Source organism: Salmo salar, chromosome ssa16 (assembly GCF_905237065.1).
Source record: "Salmo salar chromosome ssa16, Ssal_v3.1, whole genome shotgun sequence".
In the NCBI taxonomy this organism is placed as follows: Eukaryota; Metazoa; Chordata; class Actinopteri; order Salmoniformes; family Salmonidae; genus Salmo; species Salmo salar.
The window spans coordinates 26,908,188-26,932,713 of NC_059457.1; the positions used below are offsets into that span (position 1 = coordinate 26,908,188).

Genomic DNA, 24,526 nt, shown 5'->3' on the forward strand with positions numbered 1-24,526 from the left:
TCAGAAGTGAAAATATTTGAAATGGTATTCCGTTTCATTCCATTTCCCCTCTGTGCTAAATTTCCATAACAGATGTGGAGGCAGCAGAAGCACCTACTGTAGCTGATGAAATGTAAAGTAGCTCTCTGTCTGTCTGTCTGTCTGTCTGTCTGTCTGTCTGTCTGTCTGTCTGTCTGTCTGTCTGTCTGTCTGTCTGTCTGTCTGTCTGTCTGTCTGTCTGTCTGTCTGTCTGTCTGTCTGTCTGTCTGTCTGTCTGTCTGTCTGTCTGTCTGTCTGTCTGTCTGTCGCTAGCCCTGCAGTCACGATGAAGGAGAGCAGCAGGGGTCTGTCTTACAAAGTACCTACTGCATTAAAGGTGCTACACATAGGATTTTTTTTTGAAAATGTCCATGTACCATCTAAATTACTGTTAAATATATTTTCAATAAGAAAACATATTGTTTTTACAGCTGTTTGAAGCTGGTGGACCAGAAATGTAAGTTACATTCGATTTTGGTCCAACAGCTGGTCCACCAAACAGTTGTAAAATCTATATTTTGTGTTATTGAAAATATATTTCACAGCAATTTAAATGGTACAATGATTCCCTACACTATTCAGTGCTTGTTTTTTCACATAAACTGAAATTGAGCAAACAGTGTAGAATTTTAGCAACCAGGAAATGACAGAGCCATTTCCACTAGATATCACAGCCACAAAGTCCAAACTGCTTTCCCAGATGCAACTCTGGCAGGAAAAATCAACAGGTAAATATCACAGCCAATCACAACACTGGCAGGTAAGTCATACCGTGAAACCCTATCATTCCACTGTTAGTGCCAAATACATTTTCTGAAATTACAATGCAAAAATTCAACAATATCCCGTGTAGCACCTTTAATACTCTACTCTACTGTACTGTGGGGGAGGGAAGGAGAACTAAAACTCATCTACCTGAAAGAGGAGAGCAGTATGGCAGACTGTTTCCCCCTGTAAATGTGAAAGTATCCAATGTGCTGCCTGCGAAACACATCATCATGACATTCACAGAGCCAATGTCTAGGCCTATTCCTTCTGTGAGTTATGACCATCATATCATGCACCCACCCTCCCCCCTCTTTCACACCGCTGCTACTCTCTGTTGTTATCATCTATGCAAAGTCACTTTAATAACTCTACCTACATGTACATATTACCTCAACTAACCGGTACCCCCCACACATTGATCCTGTACCGATACCCCCCTGTATATATTCACGCTATTGTTATTTTATTGCTGCTCTTTAATTACTTGTTACTTTTATTTCTTATTCTTATCTGTATTTTTTTAACTGCATTCTTGGTTAGGGGCACGTAAGTAAACATTTCACTGTAAGGTCTACACCCGTTGTATTAGTCACATATATGTGACTAATACAATTTGATTTGATTTGATCATATCAGTAGCTCTTAGGAGTCATTTTTGGTCAGTTTTGACCAGAGAAATAACCTAGTTAATATTCAACATCCTGTAAAAATACTATATTCTCTTTCCATTGAGAGGTGTGCTTTAGGTGGTTTTGTCCTGTGAGCTGTGCTGGCCTAACTGAGTGAGAGAGGGCTGGCTCTCACAGCCTCCCTTCCCCTTACAGCCAGGGCTTTTTTTTCTGGCACTGGGGCCAAATCTCCCTGTCAAAACACATCAGGCAGGGTCTAAACCAGGCGGATTAAAACCTCTCCTGTGTTGTCATGAAGAAAGTTTCATAACACAGTGAATGCAGAGGGATTGAGAAACATTTTGAATAGTCAGAGGGACCATTTCTTCGTATTCTTCACAACTCTTGAAGAACTCTGCTGTAAGCTGATCTTCTTTGGGAGGTACCTTGTTGATTCAGTTGAAGTGGCCTGATTATTTTCTACAGTATGTGTTGCTCTTGTCACACCCTGTATTGTGCATAGGAACACCTCTACTTCCCCTTCACTATAGCACATGATATTTATTGGACCACTGGCTATTTGATATGAAGCCACTATATTCCCATGGTGTAAGCAACAGTACAGTGAGCTTTCCAGAAGGTAATTCTGAGACCTCATAGTGGGCATCCACAAAAGATGAACCCATGCAGGAACTTCAAGAACAAATGAGATTCCTCATTGAACTATCCAACACTTGAGGTATTACATGCTCTATCCACAGATCCCACTATTTGAATGCATGGCAGAGTTGTTATTGTTGTCTTAGCAGTGTATGGTTAGTAGCATCCCCTGAGATAGCTGAAATAAAAGGCTTACCATACCTAATTTCCTGGGTAAATTCAGTATGTCATGCTGACATTTGCTTTGGTACACAATGCAAGGAGAATATGACTATACTGTTTACAACTTTCTAACGTGGGGGGGGGGTGTGTAATGGTCCAGAGGAGTTGTTCAGATACAGAAGACTGTGTGGTGAGCTACAAAACCAACCTTGACTGCATTCTCATTTATTTGAAATGATTGAGTATTCAACACATACATTAGTGTGTAGCCTATAGCCTACTCTAAATGCATGCATTGTTATCATGTTCGCTTATCTCCAACACTATCAAAGCCGGTACTGATTGGGCTCCAGCTGGTGCATGTTTAACTGATTCTTACCAAAGATATGCAAAATCACCCATTATAATCTTTGTCTTGTATGTGCTGTTATGATGATAGTATTCAACTGAATCAAAGCCTGCAGGTTCTATTCTCCTTCTAAACATCCTCATCAACAGCTGTTAGAGAAGTCATAACACTTCCATCTGTTGAGCCTCCTGGCTCCCAACACTCACAGAGCTGCTCAACATGCAGTCAGATCAATTGTCATCCCACATGTGTTTGGCAAGCACCAACCTGTTCTCAGATCATTTCATATTATTCTGTATGTAAATCTGAGACACTCCATTTAGTATGACATGTTACGTTTTGTATGGTATTTATTAATTTGTGGATGTCCATCATCCATTTCGCATGATATGTTACGAATTACAATTCATAGGATATGTTACGAATTCCAATTTGTTGTTGCTAACGTTAGTTAGGTGGCTAGGTAGTTAACGCTAATATTAGCTAGCTGGCTAATGTTAGCTAGGCTAGGGGTTAGGTTTAAGGATGGGGTTAAGGTTAGGAGTTAGGTTAAAGGGTTCAGGTTCGGTTTAGGGGAAGGGTTAGCTAAAAGGGTTAAGGTTAGGGGAAGGGTTAGCTAACATGCTAAGTAGTTGCAAACTAGTTACAAATGTAACTAGTTGAACGTTTGCTAATTAGCTAAAATGCTAAAGTTGTCCGTGATGAGATTCCAACATGCAACCTTTGGGTTACTAGACCCATCCACTCTGACCATCCGCCTTTTGTTTTTGCCTTAATAAGTAACCTTCTGTTTTATGTAACCATACCAAGCGTAACATATTTGAGTGTCCTGGGTTTACATGTATTATGTTACGTCTAGTCTATGAGACCAGGCTGCTGCTGGGACAGTCAGGAAATACAGTACTGTATTGGGGGTATATGCTCAACCCAGGCCAGTCCTCTACTATCTCACTCTAGTATTGATTTGTCCTTGGTGCAGGGGTTTGTGTGCTGAATGGGGACAGAGCCGGCAGCTAATTATGTGGACATCCGGTAAGGAGACTCACAAATGCAGCCCTGACAGTGGGATTATGGAGCAGTCTTTTCCATTACACATAAAGACAGGGGCGTGTGCCTGCAGAATGACTCATGGGAAGGCTGCTGTCTTCATTACAGCCTTAAGGAGACCCTCATATTTTTTTTATATATTTTTTTTACCTTTATTTAACTAGGCAATGTTAAGAACAAATTCTTATTTTCAATTACGGCCTAGGAACAGTGGGTTAACTGCCTTGTTCAGGGGCAGAACGACAGATTTGTACCTTGTCAACTTGGGGATTCAATCTTGCAACCTTTCGGTTACTAGTCCAACGCTCTAACCACTAGGCTACACTGCCGCCCCATAATTACAGTCACAACAGCCTGGCAGGACCACACCTCCTAGACCACTTGACCTTGAATGTTACATATTGGAGGATATGAAAGAAAAATACCTGAAATATAAATAGGAAAAAAACATACAGTATGTTGACTAATCAAAGGATTTTCATTAGGAAAACATTGCAGAAAGGTATCCATTCAACTATACCATGCAAGGCGTGCTTTGTTTATGACGGGTCACATCGTCAGAGACACGGGTGAAGAGCTGTGAAAGTCCTGGTTGCTTAAAGTAGGTCAGTGTAGGTCTGTCCAAACGCTTGCTGCTCCGCCTCTAAGTGTTTCCAATTGTTTGGAATTATCGCCACGTATCCTTCTTTGAACATTTACTGCCGGAGCAATATTGACCCTGATACGCTAAGCACTGATAAGCCTGTTACAATCTGCATGATTTCAAATCTCAATGTAGTTTCTGTTTTGCTTCCGGTCTGACTGCATGTGGTAGATTGGTTTTTAATAGCAAGGGCCTATTATTGTTAGTTCAAAGTACACTGTGGATGCTTGCCTTATAAATGACTAACACATCAGGTTTTACTAATACATAACCTAAGTACTTTAATTTACATTATGTTCAATTATTACACTTTACATTGAATGGTCACAAAAAATGTATAGTTATTGATCACCAGACCGAACCTGCATAGATAACATGAAGAAATGTAAACGATTCTTTAACAAAATTCCCGAGACTAGGAGAAAGATAACATACGGAAAACCATAGGCTATTTCAGAATGTGAGTGAATACGGGTGCACGACCAGTGCTCTATTTGGTTGCGCGCATTCCAGTAGCTTAGAGGCTTAGACAGATGCTCAGAGCACTGGCCAGTTCAGGGCGGTGTGCTCAGTCCATCCATCCATCACTGTGTAAGGCCGATAAAGGGCTCAGAGTCACTGCTCCTACACACACCCATCACTGACACACAGCCCCCAAGGCTGTGTCTAGACTTGACAGTTAATGTAGTTTTTGTATTCTGATCATGGAGTTCTGATCATGGAATTCCAAACACATCATGCGTCTACACTTACAGTTGAATGTGTCCACCATGTTCACACTATGTCCGGATTCTCTTTTCCTGAGCTATAATCAAATGCCAGTATGCATTTTGCAAATGGTGGAATAGGCAAAATATGATAATAATAACAACAACTTCATGGCAGTAGCTAACTACTGTAGCTAACTAGCCAGCTAACCTCTGTAGCTAGCCAGATCACTAGCAAGCAAAGCTAAAGGGATTGCAAAATTGAATAGTTTTTCTAAATATTAGCTAGCTGGCTAGCATTTATGTGGCCATCAAAAACTTTCCTCACACGCTGGGAACGTATATCCTCCAACGTTATAATGAAAAGGTGCCTCTTGTTCACAAAAGGTTTCTGGAGTGCTGATGACATCACCCACACTATGGGCTCTTGTGGCCCGATTGCGTCCAGATTGAGGAGAAATCCGCACACAATGTGCTCCGGCTCTATTTTCATGTCATCTGACCAAAGCACCGGTTCCGATTCAAGTGCCAATGCCGTTTAGCAAACTTCAGGCATTTACATTTGTTGGATGACACGAAAATAGAGCTCTTTGTCCACGCACACCTGTGGTGGGTTTGGCGTTGAAATGAGAATGCATGAGCAGAAAATAACCCCGTACCTACTGTAAAATATGGTGGTCGATCTTTGATGTTATTGGGCTATTTTGCTTCCACTGGTCCTGGGGCCCTTGTTAAGGTCAACAGCATCATGAATTTGACCCATTACTAGGACATTTTAGCCAAAACGCCGTTTGCCTCTGCCTGTACGCTGAAACTTGACCGCAAGTGGATCATCCAGCAGGACAATAACCCCAAGCAAACATCAAAATCCACAAATAGATAATTATTTGGCCACAAAATCAACCTTTTGCAATGGCCATCTCAATGTCCGGACTTGTAACCCATTAAAACCTGTGGTTTGAATTGAAGAGGGCAGTCCATAAGTGCAGAACAAGGATATTAAGGATCTGGAAGGATTCTGTATGGAGGAATGGTCTAATATCCCTCCTAATGTGTTTGTTAACTCATTAAAAAAAAATCTGAAAAAGGATCAGGTGTCATTATCGTCGCAAGGTGAGGTATTGAACGCTATTGAAAATAGGGGTGTCAATAATTTTGACCCCAACCTTTTTGAGAGAAAAAAATATTACATGTTGTACAAAATCTCTTTCTCTGAGAAATTGCATTAGTGTCAAATAATAACATTTCCCAATTTTTTGGGATCATCCAATATAGCTCAGTATTTGAATTATTTATTTCATACAGTAATATTCTATCATCTTTATCAAGTGTGTCAATCATTTCAGGACCCCACTGTATGTGTGTGTATTGTTATCTGCATCTATAGGTTACTTGTGGTCAGCTCATAGCAAACCCTGCACACGTTTACACATAGCGTACTGTATTAAGAGCAGAGGAAGAAACTGACTACGACTCAATATGCACTACACACAATATGACCTAGACGATAACATTGATTATTTAGCCTACATGTCTGAGAGGTGTAAGAGGAGATTATGCATACAAAGTAGTCATATAACTGCCCACAGTAGACTACCAGAAAACAGAGAAAGAAAGATACAAGCAATAAATATATACATACAAAACTGATGGCGACAACAGTCAACTGGGGGGTGACATTAACATGTTCCTTCTTTGGTGTTCGTAACGGCACGATATTTGACTGTTATCATGATGCTCATCCCAGATGCTTGGTCACCCTCTTCCATGCACCAGTTTGTGTGCAAGCTGCTCTTATTTGCCGTGTGAAGATTGTAAATTGATATTTCATTGCAGGGTGTGTACTGTAGTAAACCTTCATCTGAGCATCCGTGTTTTCATTTTCATAATGCAGAAATAATGATAATTACAATGGTAATACCAAATATCAGGTCTCCCAGTTCAAACTGAATGCAGAAGTCACCGTAATATGCAGACTGCTCTGCTCTGCCTTTGTAGTCAGGATATGCTCTGTATGATAAGACACTTCTCTATGGGCTGCAGATAGGAGAAAATGCTCTCTAAACATTCTGAGGTTGAATTCTAAACCCTGAACACAGTGCAAAGATTGCCTGCCAGATATTATTTTGCCAATCAGGTTCACAAAATCCGGTTTACAGAGATATGCAAATGAGGTGCTACTAATCCTGGGGCAACAGCAGCAGACACTCTGACTTGCTGATGCCTGTAGTTCCTCCAGTTCCTCTGCTTCTTACTCAGCCGTGAAATGAGTGGGGATGATACCAAGTACCAGCCAAAGCCCCCTGGTTGTCTTTATCTAGCAGACAGAGATTTTTGAATTTAGTATAGTCTGTGTGTGGGCTATTGGCCCTCCACATGCAGTGACCTCAGAGTGGAGTGATCAATAGCATGCTACTCATTCCTAAAGAGCATTGGTATGCCAGTCATCCTAGACATATCATCAATCCTTTACACCACAGATATATAGGGTACATCCCACCCAGCAACCTAGACAACTGGCTTTGACCCCAAAGGGTGGTGGTGGGGGGGGGGTTGCCAATCTGGAGAAGACTTGGTCTTGTCACTCAATGTGTCAACCTGATAGCCATGGAAAGCTAAAGCGCAACACAGCTCCTAGTTCTTGTTTAATAGTAAAATGTATCATTTTAGGTCTAATTGAAGATAATCTCACATTGGAGGGATTGTTCTATCGAGCCTTTCTCCTCTTTTTAATGTTCATATTTCTAAGTAAAGTTCTGCAGGGTCCCTAGGATCCCTGTGCTGTATGGTTATAAGGCTGACTGACTGACTGCTCTACTTAACCAGGCAAGCATAATAACAAGATTAGCAGCCTATCAGATGACACAGTATAGTGAAGCTGGTTGCAGGTACATACAGGCCCATATCTTATGTCACATGGTCTGGTCAACAAGCAATATGCAGTATTAGAGTGCAAATGGCTTAATTTGAAACTTGATGTCTGAGAAAGAGAGTAGAAATTAAGTTTCTCCTTTTCATTAACACCAAGCAAAAATACATGCATAACATGCATTAAAATGCATAACCTTTATATCACATTTCTGCAAGTGGGAGTAAGCTTTCAGCTTGCTTTCACTAGCTCTGCAGAGGATTGTTGGTTAATGTAGTACAGAGTGGAGTGAACCTCAAAAGGACCCTTGAAGTTCCTGTGGCCTTTGTTTGCAGTGAAGGGCCCAGTCATAAAGTGCAGTGGATGTGTGTGAGATCCAATCAGAGTCCTGACACGTCCACATAGCTCAGCTCTTTGCAGGGCCCTGCGGCTACAGGCATGGAGGTGGGAGCTGATGTCATGGAGAGATGGCAGTGAAATGATCTGTGACAGGAAAGTTGAGCCTCTTCAATACCATGTTAGAGCCAAGCCCACATAGCATTTCCTCAGACAACTTCATCTACTTTCACAACAGAGGTCAAGGCACATCAAACCACAGGTCAGGCCCTCTGATGCAATCTCTTTTCCAGACATGAGCAGAGCAAGACAGATGCTGCTTTTTCCAATATACACAGAGAAGAAAGATGATGTGGAGAACTGGAACAATGACAACCTATTTTCTTATCTGAGAAATGTTGTAGGTTAATCTATCAGGAAGACTAAATCCAAGTAGGTACTGTAGATGACTATCAGTTCAAAATAAGTTTTGCTTAACCTTAAGAGTTGGGTCTGAACAAACCAAAAGTTTTTTCTACCTGGATCCAGAGTCAACTGATTAGAGGGCACAGGAAGACAAACAGTAATTTCAAGAAGACACAACTCAGACAATGAGCATACAGTATCCCTCAGGAGCCATACAAGGCAATCTCCCAAAATACCCTGTAACTTCAGGGTGAACTGTAACTTGAGAAACTAGGCTTTACTGCTTTGTTGTTCAGTAAAAAAGCAAATACATGCCATAGCTCTTTCTTTTGGGCAACCTCATCACAATAAGTAATACAGCATCCTTCAAATAAATCACAAGAAGGTCCCTTCCCTACTTTATTAATTCAGGAACATGAGGAGCAGTCTTTTACAGACTAAAGTATGGCTGTGTAGAAGGACAGCATGAGGATATCTGTGTGATCTGAACCAATTAGACCAGCGGCCTCTCCTCTGTTCCACTGTCCCACCAACCACGCTGGCAGCAGTGGGGAAAATGAGCATCAAAGCATCAAAAGCGTTAGTTGCTTCCTGTGAGCTGCTACCTGCATGCTAAGCAGTTCCATTCCCCCAGATGTCTAAAAGCTCTGCTGGACCCCAGGCAGAAGCAGCATATCTGTAACCGTCTCCCTCCCAGGCTGCCCAGACCAGACTAGCCAGGCAGACAGTGTAGTGGACAGGTGTAGGGATCTGAACCCTGCTGTCACTCACAGAACAAGAAAGCACCGGGATAAGATGTTAGCTTCCTTTAAAAGGCCAACGGATGCCTTACCCTGGGTGTTTATACATCACATATTCGATCCAATGCCATTAATTATTCAGATTGCACTCTGCCTACTGTGGCTCTTACCTCAAACACCTGCACTGTCTGCCTACCTGCCCTGGGTAACAGTGTTATCGTAAGAAGTACGATTCGATATGTATCTCGATTAATAGGCTCCGATACGATACAGAAACGATACGTTTTAGTTTGAAATGAAACGGTGCGATTCAGTTTGATTAGAATAATGAATCGATGTGATGCACTAACATTTGTTGCATAAACACATTCATTTTACATGATATGTTAAAAGTGTGTGTGTGTGTGTGTGTGTGTGTGTGTGTGTGTGTGTGTGTGTGTGTGTGTGTGTGTGTGTGTGTGTGTGTGTGTGTGTGTAAATTATGTACATGTCTATGGTGTACACACTTTTGATCTGAAATCACCGTCACCCACTAATTCATTTGTACCCACTGAATATATACCACAACTTTGGATTCCACCCATCTCACAATCAAATGGTTTAGATCTTTTGGAAGTTTTGAAAGACTGGACCTAAAACTGTGTATAAACGATCATACAAGAGGTTTTGCCATGATTCCCATGTTGAAGATGTGAAAATTATTTGTTGGTCTGTAGTGAGGAACATTCTGACACTGCACTCGAAGAATACTACTAATACTATGGAACAAATAGAAATGATATAAAGAATAATAGTAAAAAGCTCTGGAGTACTTTAAATGAAATTCTAGGTTCCATCCTTCATTGAGGCAGATGGCTTGTTCATAACAAAACCCTTCGATATAACTTTTTTTGTTGACAAGATTAGCAAACTTAGGCATGACATGCAAACATCAAATGCTGAGTCTTCATACTCATGCATACTGGACCAAATAATTAAAGACAAGCACTGTAATTTTTAGTTCCACAAAGTGGGTGCGGAAGAGGTGATTTTCTGTTGTTGCTATTTATAAGGACAAACCACCTGGTACTGACAACCTGAGGTTGGTAGCGGAATTGCTGAGGTTGGTAGCGGAATACATTGTGACTCCTGTTTGCCATATCTTCAATTTAAGCCTAGAAGACGTTGTGTGCCCTCAGACATGGAGGGAGGCAAAGGTCATTCCGCTGCCCAAGAATAGCAGAGCACCCTTTAATGGTTCAAACAGCCGACCAACCAACCTGTTACAAGTGCTTAGCAAACTTTTGGAAAAAATGGTGTTTGATCAAATACAAAGTTGTTTTTACAGAAAACAAATGAACAACATACTTTCCGCATGCTTAAAGGGAAGGGCTCTCAACATGCTCGGCACTGACACAAATGACTGATGATTGGCTGAAAGAAATTGATAGTAAGAAGGTTGTGGGAGATGTTCTGTTAGACTTCAGTGCAGCTTTTGATGTCATTGATAATAACCAATGTTCCCTCAAAAACCTTTCGGCACTGAGCAAATTTCAGAGCAAACTTGAACTTTGTGAAAATTCTGTGCAACTTCCAGTGTGTGTTTACTGTGAACACTGAGGCTGTACCCAAGTTACAGCTTAACAGTGGCCAAGTAGGCTACTGTGGCTATTTGATCATAATCTAGGCCTACCAGAGTGGTCTACCACCAAAAACAATGGAGAAAATGCATCCCATACATAACATTTTAACACACAAATAGCTGTTCTACCATTCAGCCTACAGTAGCAGCTAATGTGTGGTGTTCAATGTAGGGCTTGACATGAACCTGTTTGTCCATCCTTCAGACACGGTGACTGAAAATGTTGTTTTGTTTTGTTTGATGCATGCAACCACTTTACAAAATAGAATGCATTATTATTCCGATGCCATTATTAGAGAGAATCAGACAAATTATGCTACCCTCTGCCGATTGGCTACTTAGCATATTCAAGCCTGTCTCAAAATACAACACTGCCCCTTTAAGACACAAAAAGCTCTTACATTGTTACATTGAAAGTGGCTAATATTGTGTTGATTCAATCACAATAGCCACAGTAAAGGGAAACGTTGATTGAGTTAACAGGGAAAATGTTATTATATTTCAAAATTTGAGGTAGGCTATATGATCACACCGGTAATATATCCATTGTTGTGTTACTTGTGAGGCACAGCTGAGTGAGCAACATTACTGCTTCCGTGCTTGTTGTTACGCTGAGTTGAAATAGGAAAAACACACATTTTATGGTTATAAAAGTGTTGAATACAAAATGTTGACAGTGTTGAGTAAGAACTTAAAAACATGAATTCAATCATAAAATCTGCAGTTCTTTGCTGTATTAGTTGACAGTCTCTTTCTAGTTAAACACATTTAAATTTTAGCATACAGGAGCAATTAGGTTTAACTAAGTGTCTTGCTCAAGGGAACATCGACACATTTTTCACCTAGTCAGATTCAAACAAGCAACCTTTTGGTGACTGCCCTGACCTCTTTACCACCAAGCTACCTGCTGCCATGGTTTTAAAGGCTTTGAAATCTCACAATATCAACTTTGCTGTAGTTTTCTTTTATGTCTGCTACGTCACTGCAGACATGTAATCTGAGCCATCCGATTGGCCAGCGGTAGGCCTATAGTGCACTTGATTTGCTCTCTGGGCCGCCGGGAATGCAAAGTTTGAAACCTTCAGACACATGAAATGGTTCAAAATGGAAACAGTTCGCCTAGCCGGCGCGCATGGCAGCTGAATCGGGTGCACCTACCATCAGAATCCTTTTTACAGAAATGTTCAAGGCACTAGGAATGCCTTGGAGATCGACCAGTCGATCGCGATTGACCGGTTGGTGACCACTGCTTTAGAAAGTTGAGTGAAGTTCGAACTCGTGCTTCTCTCTGTGGGCTGATATTTCTTCTGCGCGGCAGTCCTGGCAGAGCTGTGCGTCAGTCTCAGGGCTACTACACGAGGTAACATTGATCTTAACCTTAGAGGGAACATTGATCATAACCGATTGCTGAAAAGACGTAGGTGTTATGGATTAGCATCCTCTGCTTTATTATGGATTGAGAGTAACCTATCTAAGAGAACACAGAGGGTTTTCTCATGCAAATTCAGTTGAGTGTGGTGTCCTGCAGGCCCTAGTTTTGTCGCACCTGGACTACTGCCCCGCTGTGTGGTCATGTGCGGCAAAGGGACATAGGTAAATTAAAGTTGGTCCAGAACAAGGCAGCATGTATCACACTTAGATGTACACGGAGTGCAAGTGTCAGTAACATGCATGTCAATCTCTCCTGGCTCAAAGATGAGGAGAGATTGACTGCATCACTATTGGTCTTTGTGCGAGGTGTTGATGTGTTGAAGGTACCAAACTGTCTGTTCAAGCAGTTGACACACAGTTCAGACACTCATCAATACAACACAAGACATGCAACCAGAGGTCTCTTCACAGTCCCCAGGTCCAGAACAGAGGCTGGGAAACACACAGTATTAAATAGAGCCATGACTACATGGAACTCTCTGCCACCCCAGGTAACTCAAGCCAGCAATAAAACCAGTTTAAAAAAAACAGATAAAAGAACACTTTACTGCACAAAGGGGACTGTGAAGAGACAAAGCCATTTTATATATCTTGTATTGTCATTTGCACTGTATTATGTGTTGGACCTAGATATTGTGTGTATGTACTGATATGTAAGCTATTTTTGACGTTTTAAAATGTACACTACCGTTCAAAAGTTTTCGATTACAGGCTCAAAATGGCCAGAAACAAAGAACTTTCTTCTGAAACTCATCAGTCTATTCTTGTTCTGAGAAATGAAGGCTATTCCATGCGAGAAATTGCCAAGAAACTGAAGATCTCCTACAAGCTTTGTACTGGCAGCTTCATTAAACAGTACCCACAAAACACCAGTCTCAACGTCAACAGTGAAGAGGTGAGTCCGAGATGCTGGTCTTCTAGGCAGTTGCAAGGAAAAGAAAAAGCCATATCTCAGACTGGCCAATAAAAATTAAATATGAACCTTTTCACAAGTACCAACACACGGGTGTGATCATTCTACAGTGGTCCCTGTAGTGTACGATCAAACCGGTGTGTTTAGAACGCTTATTTAGAACGGCCAGTTTCGAATGACACAACAATCAGCATTTGAGCTGGCCACACTTTTTTCAGAAACATTTTGCACAAACACCGTCCTTAGAAAGTTAACATCTGAACTGGGTGAATCGTTACATCCCTAATAAGAAGCTTTTAGACTGCCGCTGTCTACAATCAGTCTTCCAGTTCAATTGGAAGCCCCGTACAAGCACACCTTATGCAACTTGCCAATTAATCATCAAGACCTCAATGAGTTGAATCAGGTGAGTTTGTCGGGGGCTACAACAAAAATGTCTGCTGTTGGGGGTACTTGAGGACTGGAGTTGGGAAACAATGAACTAGGGTGATAAAACCAGCATACAGTACTCCCCTCACTCTCTCCTTTGTTTGTGGATTCCAGCTATACATTAAATGGCCAAATACCAGCATCTCTCTTCCTGGTTCTCCTCTGTGAATGTCTCCCACTCCTAACTATCAGCAGGGATTCCTGACTGGATAATGTGACCAAAACTTCCAAGTTTAGAGGAGGACAGAATCACCCAACTACAGTATAATGAGACCGTGACTTCTCAGCTAGGCCTAGGCTAAGTGTTCAGTTAGCCTTCACATAATTGGATAATTGATAAAGAATATATGATCACATAAAAAACAAGGCCTATGACTTGTTTATCAGTCACTCCGCGATTCTGTGATTAATTTTCTGCGAGGGCTTGCAAATTTGACCAATCAATACACTATTTCTGCATAAAACAGTAAAATCATCTCAATATTATTGCATAAAACTGAACCATCACCGTAGTACAAAAAGAGGGCTCCCAATTTCAACCATTCACTGCACATTTACTGCATAATACGGTTCAATCAAGCCACACGTCAACAAACACCCTACCTCAGCACATTTTGGCTACAAATTTGGTAAAATCCTTGCATACTGCCATGCAAAATGTCAGAATTGGCACAGCAAAATCAAGCATTTTGCCTGCAAATATCACAACAAATCCCTGTGAAAAGCTGTAGAAAAGCAATTAAAAGCCTTCTATGATCAGTGGTCTGAAGTTGGGAGTCTGGGAGGGTCAGTAGCACCATTATTGGAGTAAAGGGCACAACCTGGAATGCTGGGAGATATCGAATCACTGCAGAGGGGGAAGGAGAGGGGGAGGCTGCCGTTGTACAAGGCTGATTCCATTCATCACACACAGCAGCTCCACACTGGTGTCAAAGAGGAGCACACCAACACCATCACAGTGAGACACATCTCATATAGACACGTTTAGATCAACATGGCAGCAACTGACACGTCACCCTGTTTCTAGCTCCTAGACAACTTTGCTGTAGTTTTACTTTGTTATTTCTTACATTATTTGCTCATAAGGTTTTTTGTATTATTACCTACAGCTGGAAATAACATTTGGATCTCAGATCGCCAGTCACACACCAGAATTTTGAGCGAAAATTTGACTTCCCTGACCTGGATCCTTTTTTTGAACTTCCCGAGCTCTGTTCAACCCGGGAGCTGCACCAAAACGTTGGGACCGAGAGACTGATAAACAGCTTCTATCTCCAGGCCATCAGACTGTTAAACAGTCACCACTAGCCGGCCTCCACCCAGTACCCTGCCCTGAACCATAGAGACTGCTGCCCTATGTACATAGTCATTGAACACTGGTCACTTCAATAATGTTTACATACTGTTTTACCCACTTTATATGTATATACTGTATTCTAGTCATGGCTCATCATATGTACAGTTGAAGTCAGAAATGTACATACACCTTAGCCAAATACATTTAAACTCAGTTTCACAATTCCTGACATTTAATCCTAGTAAATATTCCCTGTCTTAGGTCAGTTAGGATCACCACTTTATTTTAAGAATGTGAAATGTCAGAATAATAGTATAGAGAATGATTTATTTCAGTTTTTATTTCTTTCATCACATTCCCAGTGGGGCAGAAGTTTACATACACTCAATTAGTAATACCTTGACTTTGTTGTCCTTAAGCCATTTTGTCACAACTTTGGAAGTATGCTTGGGGTCATTGTCCATTTGGAAGACCCATTTGCGACCAAGCTTAACTTCCTGACTGATGTCTTGAGATGTTGCTTCAATATATCCACATAGTTTTCCTTTCTCATTATGCCATCTATTTTGTGATGTGCACCAGTCCCTCCTGCAGCAAAGCACCCCCAAAACATGATGCTGCCACTCCCGTGCTTCATGGTTGGGATGGTGTTCTTCGGCTTGCAAGCCTGCACGTTTTTCCTCCAAACATAATGATGGTCATTATGGCCAAACAGTTCTATTTTTGTTTAATCAGACCAGAAGACATTTCTCCAAAAAGTACGATCTTTGTCCCCATGTGCATTTGCAAACCGTAGTCTGGCTTTTTTATGGCGGTTTTGGAGCAGTGGCTTCTTCCTTGCTGAGCGGCCATTCAGGTTATGTCGATATAGGACTCGTTTTACTGTGGATATAGATACTTTTGTACCTGTTTCCTCCAGCATCTTCACAAGGTCCGTTGCTGTTGTTCTGGGATTGATTTTCACTTTTCGCACCAAAGTACGTTCATCTCTAGGAGACAGGACGCGTCTCCTTCCTGAGCGGTATGACAGCTGCGTGGTCCCATGGTGTTTATACTTGCATACTATTGTTTGTACAGATGAACGTGGTACTTCAGGCGTTTAGAAATTGCTCCCAAGGATGAACCAGACTTGTGGAAGTTTACCATTTTTTTTTTGGTGTCTTGGCTGATATCTTTTGATTTTCCCATGATGTCAAGCAAAGAGGCACTGCGTTTGAAGGTAGGCCTTGAAATATATCCACAGGTACACCTCCAATTGACTCAAATGATGTCAAAGCCTATCAGAAGCTTCTAAAGCCATGACATCATTTTCTGGAATTTTCCAAGCTGTTTATTAAAGGCACAGTCAACTTAGTGTATGTAAACTTCTGACCCATTGGAATTGTGATACAGTGATACAGTGGCTGGCCCTCGCTGGCCCTCGCTTCGTACTCGTCGCCAAACCCGCTGGCTACAGGTTATCTACAAGTCTCTGCTAGGTAAAGCCCCGCCTTATCTCAGATCGCTGGTCACCATAGCAGCACCCACTCGTAGCACTTGCTCCAGCAGGTATATCTCACTGGTCACCCCCAAAGCCAATTCCTCCTTTGGTCGCCTTTCCTTCCAGTTCTCTGCTGCCACTGGAATTGTGATACAGTGAATTATAAGTAAATAATCTGTCTGTAAACAATTGTTGGAAAAATGACTTGTGTCATGCACAAAGTAGATGTCCTAAACGACTTGCCAAAACTATAGTTTGTTAACAAGAAATTTGTGGAGTGTTTGAAAAACAAGTTCTAATGAATCCAACCTAAGTGTATGTGAACTTTCGATTTCAATTGTAACTACTGCTATCCACACCTTTTCTATTCATATCCTGTCCATTCTGTCTTTTCACACCATTATACACTGAATGTACAAAACATTATGAACACCTTAATATTGAGTTGCAACCCCTTTTGCCTTCAGAACACCCTCAATTTACCGGGCATGGAATTTAGGTGTCGAAATCTTTCCACAGGGATGCTGGACCATGTTGACTCCAATGCTTCCCACAGTTGTGTTAAGTTGGCTGGATGTCCTTAGAGTGGTGGACCATTCCTGATACACACAGGAAACTGTTGATCATGAAAAACCCAGCAGTGTTGCAGTTCTTGACACACTCAATCCGATGTGACTAGCACCTACTGCCATACCCCGTTCAAATGCACTTAAATATTTTGTCTTGCTCATTCACCTTCTGAATGGCACACAAACACAATCCAAATCTCAGTTGTCTCAAGGCTTAAAAATCATTCCTTAACCTGGCTCCTCCCCTTCATCTACACTGACTGAAGTGGATTTAACAACTGACATCAATAAGGGTTCATAGCATTCACCTGGTCAGTCTTTGTCATGGAAAGAGCAGGTGTTCATTATGTTTGGTACACTCGGTGTATGTATATATTTATATACTTTATGTGTTTATATATTTCTATTCCAGTCTCTGACATTGCTCGTTCTGATATTTCTGAATTTCTCCATTTAATTTTTTTTCTGGATTATGTGTTTATTTATTTTATTTGTTTTTTTAAATTGCTCGGTATTACTGAACTGTTGGAGCTAGAAACACAAGCATTTTGCTGCACTTGCGATAACATCTGCAAATCTGTCTATGCGACCATGATTTCATTTGTTTGGAGTACACAGGTCACACACTTAGCTCCCCTCCAGGTCAAGCATTAGTAAAAGACACTCACAGACACTCACATTCCCTAGCTCACCACTGTTTAAAATAGAACGGTATAATGTGTGCAACATGGACATGCAAGAACAACACGTGTGAACCCGAGGGTGACGGACAGCATGCCCTGAAGACAATTTTGCAATTCTCACATGGACACATGAGAAACACTGAACTACGTGTAAACATATTCCAAATGTCTTCCCAAAACTGTTGCAAAGGCCGGCTTGTGTACAGTTAAAATAAGTCACTGGTCGGGTGATGTGAAAGCCTGAGGCACCTTGTAGTACATGTGCTGTGTTTCTGTTCATGTCTCATATGGGTTAAAGGCAGATCAGAGGCTCTCTGAGACAGCCGAGCAAACACAGGGTTCTGGCTAGGATCCATGTCCACAGCCATTTCCCACATCATGCCACTGTGACTGCTCTGGACTGGGAAAACACAGGAGACTGCTAGCTGTGTTCCCAGAATGCCTGTTTGCAGAGTTCCCATGAGTAAGTAGACAGTAATAGGACTCCCTGAAGGCCCATGTTTAACCTTCAGGTTACAAGTGGCTGCCACTCCATGACCCATCCCCCTCTAGTCTCTCCCTGCAATCAACACCTCTCTCATTCACGCTATACATCCACCACAGCAAAACCTAACTGCTCTCTCACATTAAGACCGTTGCATTTATCATAGCACCTCAGTCCCAGCTGGCTTTCACAAATATTAAGTGGCAATCAGTCATCATAATGGTAGATGGGTCCTCCACAGGACAGTGTTCAGCTCACTCACATTACTTCATTTGCTTCCTCATTGAACTAAGCACATGGCTGTTGAGAGGGGGATGGGTTGGGTGAGGGTTGAAGTTGATTTACATTCCTTATTTTTACGACTAGAACGAATTGCATGACCTAATTTGCGATCCACTTCACACACGCACAAGCAAGTGTGTACACACGCGCACGCACACACGTAAACAAACACTCACCCAGGTACTAAGCCCAGAAAATAAAGAAGAGCAATCAGAGTAATGCTGAGAAAAGACCCCTGGGATTATATGATGAATGTGATTAGAAGCATGTGCTAGAGCGGGGCCAGGGTGGGTTGTACTGTGCAAAGATACCACAGTGTGATGAATTTCTTATTTTATTTTTCTCAGAGCCGGATCACTAATCTGTAACAGGTTGTGCATTGCACTCACATTGTGAAGCTTCAGTGCACAGAAGCACTGTTTTTCTTTCTTTGCTTTGTGCCCCTCAGCTGCTGGAACAGCATATCAAAAAAGTAGTTCCACTGTAGCTAAAAACAGCCATGAAATGTTGTTTACTTTAGGCATTATATTATCACTTTTGACGTTAGTCAAATATCCGAACTGACGTTAGTATTCGAATATTTGTGTGAGTATACATTTATGTGAAAGAAAAATACATATAGGCCAATTTTAACACTGAAAAGGCTTTTTCTAAATTAAATGAAAATACCCATGTGACATTGTTACATAAAGGATATACCATGACATTTCAAATTATTAATAAAATAAAACAACAAACTTTTCAATGTAGTTTAGCAAAATGAGAAGGAGTAGGGTACAACGAGCAACCAACAGGTAGAATGTTGTTTTATCTGAATGGGGTTTGGGCATGGCCGGGGGAAGAAGTATTTTTTCTCCACTCATCACTCATACAGGTAATAAAGGCCTAGTGCATTTTATATATATATATATATATATATATATATATATATATATATATATATATATATATATATAGCGCACCATGTAACCCCACTTGCCTAGCTAGCTATTGTCAGCTAGCTTAGCTAGCTTCTCTAGGCTGCTCCAGTCAAGACGGGCACTGTTACATGGGACAATAAATAACATTGTGTCTGCTACAAGTTAGCTAGTCTTGGCTGAAGCAGAGTTGCCTTGGCTAGTGGCTACAGCGTCTCTCTCTCTCCCTCCATCTGCTCACTCCTATCTCACACATACTGGTCCATCCACAGCTGCAGCAATAGAGTGCCAGCCTCTCCCCCAATTAAGATGTATTGGAATATACGCATATTCGACCACAACATCTGACCAAAATTCATGATATTATTTGAATAGTGAAATTATTTAAAAACTCCATCTCTAGTCAAAGCACAATATAGATATTTACACTGTACTTTTGGCATTGAGAATACCACAATAGAAACATCAATTTACAGTTCATATCCAAGGGAACCCATCCATTAACAGTACATAAAATATCACACAATGAAATGTACATCTCCCAATGGGATACTAGAAGTGGGTAGCTGGAGTGTGTATTTGAGGTATTGATATAACAGGCACCGTCCTCTTTGTGACAGCGTCATACAGGCAGCTCATTGTCAAGGATTCTGCACCCAGAATTCTGTTGCCAGCTGTTGTTTCTATGGATCAGACCAAAAGAAAACACAGGGACAAGGTAATCAGCAGAGGCAGGCTTTTCTTCTTCTCGCAAATGTGCCACAGATGGGGAAATCGACACGTTTCCAAATGAACTAGGTAACATAATTCACCTTGTTTAAAGAAGACATCCATTGTTCTGTCCTCTCATTCTGAGAGGAACCCCCTCTGACTGTTTGTTGTAAAAAGCTGAATATCTTTGCTGTAGTTCTACATTTGCTGTTTTTGTTGTCTCCTGTAGCATATCCATGGTTGGGATGGCTATCCTATGTCCAGCTGTCTAGTCACATAACTGGACTACACTTCCAGGTTATAATGAACTAGTCTGCCTCTGAGGGATACTTCACGTTCCATAGTGGTTCATATTGCACTTCAGTGATACAGTATCTAGGCTATGTAGTCCCGAATAGGTTGATGTTGACACCATATTTTGACAAAAAAGTAGGCACTGACCAATGTGCACTAGTAACATAAAGTATGTCCAGAATGAACTACCTGTACACACAACTATTGTATAGGTTAAGTCACCGTTTCCCAAACTATGGGTCACAAACCCAATGTGGGGTCGCCTGATTTGAAAATGGGGTCATGAGGGAAACTCTGAAAGAAAAAGAAATGCAATCACACTTGGGTTACGTCAGTAACCTCCAGCAGCCGCTAGATGTGGTTGTAATAAACAGAGTGGTTTGGGGTTTTTCCCTACAAATGTGGCTCTAACTTTTGGACCGTTTAAGCTAAAAAATATTATGACCCCATCACTGAAAGACTCTCAGGAACACGTATATGTCTTCTCGTTCCCTCTACCAGCCCACGAGCTGTGCAGGTCTCATTAGAACAGAGTGGACAAGACCAGGCACTAAATCAGACTGGGGGAAAAAGAGCATCATCAATGATGAGGTTTTTTTCTACACAGAAGAGCATACAACATGATCGCCTGATGATCTTCTGAACTTCCCAATACTTTCTGATGCATTTCAGTCATTTCAAACCATACTTCCTGAAGATTTAAATACTGTCAAAAGTAATGTCAGACTGATTTGTAATAGACTGTAATAGCCCAAATTCAAAAAGTAAACACTGGCCGCTGATTGCATCACTTTTTTCACATGGTGGGGTGGGGATTTTTTTAATATATCAAAATGGGGCGCGGCCCCAAAAAGTTTGGGAACCCCTGGGTTAAGTTATGTACACTAAGTACTTGGAAAACCCTGACTCTCCAAAGAAAGGCACAAAGTGTAACAAAGGTTGGCTTGTTTACTGCTTAGACTGGATTCAGTTTCCATTTATGTAATAATGAACACACCTCTAAGACATTGGCAGGCATTATGTCACGACTGTGCTGCCAGCAGAGTGAGGGTGAGAGGTTTGAATTTCACACTGTAACACCTGCAGCCTCTGGCCTGAAGATGCCCAGCCAGACCCACAACCCCTGACTGGCATCACAACTCAAACCACCACAACAGTCCTGCTGCACAGCACAGCCTGAAACCACTATGGGAGAAAAGGCATAATCACGCTGACACACTCTCAAATGTTGCTTTTTTGTTTGTTCTTTCCCCTCATTTACAAAGCCAACTTTACCACAGGCCACAGAGTTCAAGGAAAGTTCCTGTGCTGAGAGAGGATTTGAGTGCACTGGCTGCCACATTCACTGACTCCTATCTGTAGAGAGAGGCCCCATTCCCCGTCACACACTCTCTGTGCCACAGTGGTTCTCTAGGTTCTCTAGTTTTAAGAGCTGGAGAGACTGAGCCATCATCTCCACTAGAAAAAAACACTGCTTTACTATGGTCCCTCACGCACAGGCCAACAACCCTTTAAATGTGAACACACCCAGGTAAATAGCTGTGTAAATACAGAGAGAAAAATACTGAGTCAAATGCCAACATCTCTTTTCTGCAGGAGGATCTAAACACACCCAAACATATAGCCTTCCACTATGTAGAAAAAAAGGCAGCCCTTTAAAAAACCCTCTGCCCTGCTATCACCTTGTGATAAAAACTTACTGGGGAGAAGCTGTCTCATGTCAGCATACACCCACTCTGGCAATGTATACACAGAGAGAGGGAGAGCAGCAACAACTAACCCAGAGAGAGACAGAGAGAGCCATAAAGTAGCCCTAAGCCCATAATGCAGCGAGACGGAGCAGAATGACAGCACAGAGAGAATGACATCATTTCAAAAGGTAACCAAAACCACAGGAGACACATCAATGATTAACTAAAGCTAGGCTCAGTGCTGTTAATAAATATAGGGCTGCCTCTATAGTAGTGGCTTGTAGTTACACGATTCTTGTACTTACACTCTTTCCAGCACTTCTCTGTACCAAAATGATCTTCAGATTTAAACAAAGGTTCCTTTAAGGTGAATCAGAGATAGAAGTCCTTCAGGGATTGAGTAATAGATTAGCCAGTATGTTATCCAGCGTAGTGCAGTTAGAGTACCAGTAGTTAAGGGCTCCTACTCCGTGTCTGTCTGCCTTCTCTCTCTCTCTCTCTCTCTCTCTCTCTCTCTCTCTCTCTCTCACTCTCTCTCACTAACAGTCTGACACACTGTTGTAGTACAGCCTCCCTCAACTCTGGCCACTCTCCACTATAGCCCCTCCCCTCTCACACTGCTGCCAGAGAGAGAGAGAGGAGGGAGGGGACTCTTATATTCATATTCCACAGAGGTGGGGGAAGAAAGTGAGGTGGACAGGATACATCCACAGAATGGTTCTCTCTCTATCTGATGCATGAACCAGGCTTAACTAGAATTACCACTCTAAACAATGGAACCATTTAGAAGGGGTTTGAAGAAGAAAAAACCTATGCCTGTTTAATTCAATCAAAAAGTCACTTTGTATTTGACTTGCTACATACATGTACATATCTACTGTACGTCACTGTAATTTGACTAGGCTATATAGTGATATGTCCCCTGAAAGTTCAATATTTCACACACAATATTAGGCATACTATTATAAAAGGTCAGTGAATGATATTAGATGGGATAGGGTTACATCCATTAAAAAAAGATGTTCATCATATCTAGAACATTCAGCGGGGAAACTAACTTCTCTGTCCAATTTTCTTTGGAGTAACACAATTCAGAGTATTAATTGGAAAAAGTGAACTGGTTAAGAGGAACCACGAGTGTATTTTATATTAAACAGAGGAAGCAGAGGCAGAGTATGAGGCTATCCCTGACATGATGGTGTCATGAAGCGCTACTAAAATAATACCCAACCCACTGCAAGGACAAGCTTTCAGGGCTGGACATACACAGCTAACAAGTCTAGGTGAGAATTGCGTTCAGAACTAAGAGACCATTTCATACGCTGAAAAGGGGCCACTGTCTTCTGGTGAAACCGCATACTCCCATGCGAAATAGACACAGTTTGGAGTTGGCTCTCATTTCAAAAGCATTAGTAAATGCTGTTATTTTTGCATGAGTGCCTTGGAGAATACTGAAATGGAATTGAAAATGTACAAATCATATCACTCAGCCATCACATGCTTTTTTTCCTTTATCAAACAAAACAACCATGAGTGTTTGGTAGAAAACAGGTGCATTACATGCAAACACTTTAAGGAATGGATTCAGTCCAATTTCACACAAAAAAAAGTTGCAGTCTCTGATGTGTAAAAATAACTTTTGAAAAAGCCATCCATAAGAACATAGAGAGGTGTAAGGGAGCAGGCTGTTGAGAGGGGGACGCCTATTTCTAAACTGGTGGGTGCTAATTAAGCCTGTTAACAAATACAACTTATACTTTATGCCAGAGTGCTAAGGAGGCAGACGGAATGCCAGGTTTAGCCTAGAGGTGTCAGGAATGGAAATTCCAGCCCTGGGCATCTCTGTGAGAAGGTATGAGGCTGAGATTCCATTGGTCACATGAGGACTACTAGGACTACTATGCCAAGGCTAGCCTACTTTACAGACGTCTTATTTACAATCACTGGACACGGTCAGTCAGTCCTGTACTTTAAGGAGACCGTCTGTTCTGCAGCACATACTGAAGCCAGACAGACAGTGTACCTCTATAGAATGTGTGTAGGACAGTCAGTTAAGTTAGAACAACTGTCATTGCCTATACCAGATGTCCCTAAAGTAAACTGTACTCAGTGCAGAAGGAACCCCTCACTGAGGCTGGGAATATGTTGATCAAACAAAAGGAGACAGAGGTGATCATTAGGGATCTTTCTGTAGTCCTATTAATGCATTTGAACAGGTCTCTCTGGACTTAAATTTACATTTTTTACATTTTAGTCATTTAGCAGACGCTCTTATCCAGAGCGACTTACAGTAGTGAATGCATACACTTAATACATTTTTTTTTTTTTTTTTTGTACTGGCCCCCCGTGGGAATCGAACCCACAACCCTGGCGTTGCACACACCATGCTGGCGTTGCAAACACCATGCTCTA

At 41.6% G+C, this 24,526-nt stretch overlaps 1 protein-coding gene across 3 annotated transcripts in view; it reads right to left on the bottom strand.

The window, feature by feature from the left end:
• LOC106573467 (semaphorin-4B) overlaps nucleotides 1–24,526 on the bottom strand; it is a 137,626-nt gene that overhangs the window by 97,451 nt on the left and 15,649 nt on the right. The window contains exon 1 of one of the 3 annotated variants that reach the window (XM_014148544.2): nucleotides 22,420–22,678. The exons of the other annotated variants lie outside the window; for them this stretch is intronic. The gene's annotated coding sequence lies outside the window, so the exon portion shown is untranslated. Of the gene's footprint in view, nucleotides 1–22,419; nucleotides 22,679–24,526 lie in introns of those variants that run through there. 3 annotated transcript variants of the gene reach the window in all.